Genomic DNA, 6,365 nt, shown 5'->3' on the forward strand with positions numbered 1-6,365 from the left:
TAAAAAAAAAAAAAAAAAAAAAAAAAAAAAAAAAAAAAAAATTTTTTTATTTGGGCATAATAAAGGCACAAAAGAATCCTCTTAATATGATTAATAATATTCTAAATGACTATTATTTGCATCTCTTCATTTAGAAAGTAATTGGTTTGTGAAAGTTCCCCTCATCTTTTCTAAGGTAAAAATAAAATCACTAATTTAAATATACTACTCTAAACACGACAGTCCTAAAGAGATGAATATACTTAATTTCACACAGATTTTCAAATTTGGAAATGAGACCAGTGGTAATTCAGACATTTCAGTGTTAATCTTCTGTTTTATATTTCAAAGTTGTTAAATTCATATGGGAATGTTAAGATTTAAGTATTTTAAGACTATTACCTAAGTTTAATACTCTGAAGATAAAAAAAATAAGTTGGAGGGGCCATTTTATTAAAAATAATGACTTATCTCCAAATAATGCCAAAGTAATTAACTTCCATAAGATAATTTTTCTAATGGTGGAGGAATTTGATCCTGTTTTGCTTTCTTAATATATGGTTTTGTCATCTTAGAAACATCGGTAGTAAAGGGTTTGAAATCTGCCTTAGGCCAGCATTAGTAAAAAAGCCAAGTAAAACCCTCCCCTAAGGTTCCTAACCAAAAGCAGTATTCTTTTGTGTTTCAGAGAAACTAGATTTTAAACCTCAATGTATAAAGAAAGGAATCACTAAAGAAGTAGACCCATGTACAAAAAAGATTAACTCGGGAGCCAGAAGGACTAAGTTCAAATCCAGCTCTTTGATAATTAGTTGTGTTACATTGGGCAAGTTACCTAACTTCTTTACCTTGATTTCCTTATATGTAAAATGGAGATAATAATAATAGTACCCTTATTTCATAGGGCTGCAAAAATTAAAGAATTAGTACATGTAAACACCTTAGAATAGCTCCTGGTACATAGTAAGTGCTATGTAAAGTTCACTTTTATTTTTACTGTTTTACCACTACAGATTTTCATGGTTTAGTTGTGAAAAAGTTTACCAAGTGAAAATTATTTTATTGTATCTATAATGAAAGAATATTATTTTATGTTAAGTTTAATTCTAATTATGTTGTCACGTTTTATGTACAAATAAGATCAAATTCAGAATTTAAGTGTAAATATCAGCCTGATACAATATTACCTAATCACATAAATAGCCTAAATAGGTATTACTTTAACTGTACACAGTAGATACCTACACAATATTTGCTGAAATAAATGTATTACAAAGAATATTGCTAATTATTTTCTAGGGGAGAAAATGAAAACCATCTAACTGCTACAAACATTAACCAAGCTAATAAGTTAAAGTGCATCCAACACAATCTGTAGTAAGATCTTCAAGATATTAAGCACTGACTGCCTTGGGCTCATCTGTTAACTTATTTACAGTAAGTTGGTACTATTTAAAATAGACATTCCTTTTCTGATTCAAAATAATATTGCATACTTAAATGAGAAAACAGTAAAGACAAATTTTAGGACGCCCATATTTTTAAATAGCTGTTTTAAAATATACTGTAAATAACAGAAAATGGCTAAATTATTTCTACATTTAATAATTAGCTTCCCTAGGACTTAGGTGGATGGAACTAAATTAAAATATCAAGGATGATGATATGTTCCATTATTTGCTATGTTCTCTGTCAGTAAAGGATACCCGTATCAATAGGGTAGTTTAGAGGTTAAGCCATACACTTTGCAAAAGAATATGCACTTGGCCGGGTACGGTGGGTCATGCCTGTAATCCCAGGACTTTGGCAGGCTGAGGCAGGTGGATCGTAAGGTCAAGAGATCAAGACCATCCTGGCCAACATGGTGAAAACCCATCTCTACTAAAAATACAAAAATTAACTGGACATGGTGGTGCGTGCCTGTAGTCTCAGCTACTCGGGAGGCTGAGGCAAAAGAATCGCTTGAACCCAGGAGGCAAAGGTTGCAGTTAGCCAAGACCGAGCCATTGCACTCCAGCCTGGGAGACAGTCTCACTCTGTCTCAAAAAAAAAAAAAAAGAATATTCCCTTGTATTTTTAAGTTAACTAGAAAACAGAAAGTCCACCTATTTTCCACTTTACTGTCAATGTAAAAATTCAACCTTTTGGTATAAACCAATTAGATGAATATATGGGAAGAATTAACTGTTCCTAATATGTTAAAATATACATTTCTATTTTGAACTATTTCTTCTCCATTTAAATCATACATGAGCTAAAGTATCCTGTTATATGCAGAACGGAAATATCTTTTGAACAAACTACTACCTAAAAAGAAGTTCCATGAGGCTTTTATTTACAATCAAAACAAAAAAACCAAGTCATGAAGCAGTCTAAGCGAAGCACAGAAACCATAAGAAACCATAACGCTACAAGGTACAAGTGGCAAGGACTTGTTGGAGGTATACTTTGTTTCTTAAATTTTCAAAACTACATCCTCTGCCTGTGGGTGGTGGCTCATGCCTTAATCTGTGCACTTTGAGAAGCAGAGGCAGGCAGATTGCTTGCTTGAGTCCAGAAGTTTGAGATCAGCCTGGGTAATATGGTGAAACCCTGCCTCTACAAAAAAATTTAAAAATTAGCCTGGGGTGGTGGCATCACCTGTAGTCCCAGCTCCTCTGGAGGCTGTGGGAGGATGGCTTCACCCAGGAGGTCGAGGCTGCAGTGGGCCAAGATCACACCACTGCACTATAACCTGGCCAACAAAGCAAGGTTTTTTTTTTGTTTTGAGAAAAAAAAAAGAAAAACAAACAAACAAAACTACATCTCCTTTAAAACAGCATAGGATTCAAGTATCGAAAAAAAAAAAAAAAGTATGACAAAGTACAGTAGCAAATAAAATGACAAAAAATAAGCAAAAATAATCAAACCAAAATAAGAAAAGTTAGTAAGCATAAAACTGATATGCAGAAATGTATTTTATTTTTATTTATTTTTTAAATTTCTTTATTTTCTTTTTTTTATCCAGTTTCTGTGGAAAGAAACGTATTTTAAATTGAGCCCTCAGGGTTACAAACTAAAGTTGAAATTTCTATAGAAAACCAACAGTAATTCTTTTTTCCTGAGCTATAAAACACACACACACACACACACACACACACACACACACACACACACATACACTAAGCTGTCTCTAGTTTTTGGTGTTTTGTTGTTGTTTGTTTGGTTGGTTGGTTTGGCAGCTAGGTGGAGGGTCAGGCTTGAGGATCAACAGCATGAACACAACTGCTGCAATGACAACACAGGATGTTCATTTCATTTAATGGTTTCAGTGCAGAATATATAGGCCAAAGTCATTTTAGAAGAAAAAAAGAGAAAGACTCCTAAAACTTTTCAACTTCTACTTCTGCACAAAAGTTTATTTCTCTAGTCCCTCTTCGAAGGCAAAAATGACTTCAGCTTTGGATTTTAAAATCTGTGTCATAGATTTCTTATCCTAATAGTCTCACTCATATATGACATGAATATACTGAAATGACCCACTAAATCCTCTATTGTGCTTTCCAGCCTACAGCTTTAATGGAATTAACACCCACTACTCTGAGAGCATGTGCAGGACTTCTTGATTTAAAAAGAAATGACCTTGGAAAAAGATTAACTGTTTTAAGTCATAATTTCCTTTTTTTTTTTTTAAGAGACAGGGTCTCACTCTGTTGCTCTGTGGAGTGCAGTGATGTTATCACAGCTCACTCAAAATCTTGGCTCAAGTGATCCTCTAGCCTCAACCTCCTGAGTAGTTGGGACTACAGGAACACCCCACTACACCAGGCTAATTTTGTCTCACTATGCTGCCCAGGCTGGTCTTGAACTCCTGGCCAATACCCCTACCTTGGCCTTCCAAAGTGCTGGGGATTACAGGTGTGAGTCACCATGCCAGACCTAAACCCTAATTTCTGTATGTTTTGTAAAGAAAAGTGCCACTTCTTACTAGTGACAATGGTATATAGTCTTTAAAACTAGATTTTATCATTTTCTATTGTTTTGAAGACAGGGTGATTTCCCGTCATTTTGGGGGCTTAATGTTCTTATATTAATCTGCATTAATTAACCTGGCATTCCCATGGCTTAAATGAAGTCCACAAACCTGAAGGTAAGGAAGCAGCTGGAGTAACCTAAAGGTAAGGAAGCTGGGTGTGGGTTAGTTTTGAAGGCTGGAAAACAATAAGGCGACGTTGGACAGAAGCTAGAGATAGGTGGTGGGGAGGACGTACATATAAGAAACTTTCAAAGGGGCTTCACTTAGCAGTTAGATGAGTCCTGAAAGCCAATCAGAAGGGTCCTTCCATGTGGCTTCTACGACTAACATGGCCAAACTCCAAAGTCCCTTCTTAAAAATAGCTGAAGAGAGCCCAATTTTGAAATAAGCCAAGGTCTATACATTTGTATATGTGTATGTATATGTATCATGTAATGAGGGAAATTTTTCTATAACTAATTAGCCAAAAGATAAGCAGGTGCTTAAAGTTGTATTTAAGTTCATATTTAAGTACTACATTTTAAAGCACAATTTATAGATTACAGAAGCTGATCACACAAAAACCTCTGCAATCAAGTGCTAGATACACACCGCGAACATCGGAAAAAAATTAAGATTATCCAAGCCTATACTCTAGATGACAGAATTTGGGCAAGGGGTACTAACCACTATGAAATGCAATTCCTTCATGTTATAAATGACTTTAAACCTCCAAGGAAATTTAAGAAAGATGCCCTAAGTCTCAAAATGAGAGAATGATAGTTTTACAACAAAGGTGGAAATGGTTAAAAAAAAAAAACACAAAAGTTAGAAAACATTCTAAGTAATGTAATGTCTGACTAATGAAGGAAGAGGAAGACAAATAGAAAATTTAACACAGTAAAAATGAAAAAAACAATGCATATGTGCATACTGAGTTTAAAGAAGATTACTTTGAAATTACTACAGTGAATTCTTTAGCAGAACACTTTTCGGTAACAACAGAATAAATCGGGGCTAATGATCTCCCCACAAATTCTGTCTTCTATCATCACAAGTGTCCTATAAGAAAAGTCCATGCAAAAAGCAGAGCTGACGTCCCAGAACATTCATATTTTTGCCTCAGCTGTGCACATCCATTTTCACGGGAACACAAAACTCACAGAACGTCTTCATGACCTCTCAATTAACAAGAAAGATCACAACAGCCCAACCGCTAGCAGTACCGTGTGCCTGCCACCTGTTAGCTGCTCTTGAGAAAGCCCCAAGACTGAGATCCAGCGAAGAACTAGGAACGCCTTTGTTGTACTATAACTATGGAAGCTACCAGAGTTCAGCTTAATCCAGCACCTTAAGGCAAAACTTCCCCCAAGGCTGGGGATGTCTTCCCATATCCGGGCTTTGGCAAAGCCCTCCTCTAGCTAAAGTCACGCAGGAGAATCCCAGGCGAAGCACTCTCACCTACTAGTCCCAGGAGGAAGGGTCAAAGGTGAAGAAAGTTGGGGGACAAGAACCTAGGACCCTAGAAAGGGCTCCGTTTCTCAGTGGTGAAGAACGAACATAATAAGGTGGGCAATCTCACTGGATCAAAGAACGCTGAGATCCCAGATCATGGGTAAGGGAAAAGAGATGCTGAAAGGAGGGAGGAGGAGAAAAACAGAGAGGCATTGGCTGACAGAGGCGCTGAGGCGAAAGGCAAGAAACCGAAGCTGGAAAAGGGCTGATGCGGCTGAGGAAAAACAGCGAGGCGAGAGATGCACGGAGGCGAGAAGGCTAAGCTGAGGCGAATAACGCGAGGCCAGCGTGAAGGAAAGGGCTGAGGTGAGTGAAGCACTGCAGGGACAAGGGACAGGCGAAGAGACCCCCACCCACAAGGACGGAGGCAGAACTCTAGATCCATCCCCCTTCAGGCTGTACGCGACCAGCTGCGCTCAGACCCTGTCGGCAGCCGAGACTCACCCAAAGGCTGCAAAAGCCCCACAGCAGGACATGGAGACCAGTCCAAACCCACAGTAGAAGCAAGCGAGCGGAGGAAACCGCGGCGTTAGCGTGACCCGGATGCGCATCCCTAGGAACCGGAAGTAAGCGGCCAGAGTCACCTCACTATCCACACCTCGTTCCACTAGAAACCTCTGGGCGCATGTGTGGAGCCTGACCGGACGGGGAAGCTCCTAGACACCGCCCACTCCGGCGGCCCGGCAAGCCCCGCCCATGGTCACGCCCCGCTCGGCGCCTCCGCGTCGGGCAGCCGGCGCCTGGGTGAACGCCGGGCTGTCTTGACGCTGCTACAGCCCTCACTTTTAAGGACGTCTTTAAAAATGCGCGTAATCCCTACGACGCTAAAAGGAACATGAGGAGAAATGCTGGATGCATTTGGTAGATTTAGAAAAAC

The 6,365-nt window shown here is 38.7% G+C and overlaps 1 protein-coding gene across 6 annotated transcripts in view; it reads right to left on the reverse strand.

Annotated features, from left to right (window-relative positions):
* Nucleotides 1–6,102, reverse strand: part of EYA3 (EYA transcriptional coactivator and phosphatase 3) — a 111,908-nt gene extending 105,806 nt beyond the window's left edge. For 3 of the 6 annotated variants that reach the window (XM_032246568.1, XM_032246569.1, XM_032246576.1), the window contains exon 1: nt 5,933–6,101. The gene's annotated coding sequence lies outside the window, so the exon portion shown is untranslated. Of the gene's footprint in view, nt 1–5,932 lie in introns of all 6 variants that reach the window. The other 3 variants (XM_032246571.1, XM_032246570.1, XM_032246575.1) reach the window with 2 other exon arrangements.
* Between the last annotated feature and the right edge of the window lie 263 nt (nt 6,103–6,365).

The sequence above is a fragment of the Sapajus apella genome, unplaced genomic scaffold, assembly GCF_009761245.1.
Source record: "Sapajus apella isolate SASKATOON/1434 unplaced genomic scaffold, GSC_monkey_1.0 scaffold62, whole genome shotgun sequence".
NCBI lineage: Eukaryota > Metazoa > Chordata > Mammalia > Primates > Cebidae > Sapajus > Sapajus apella.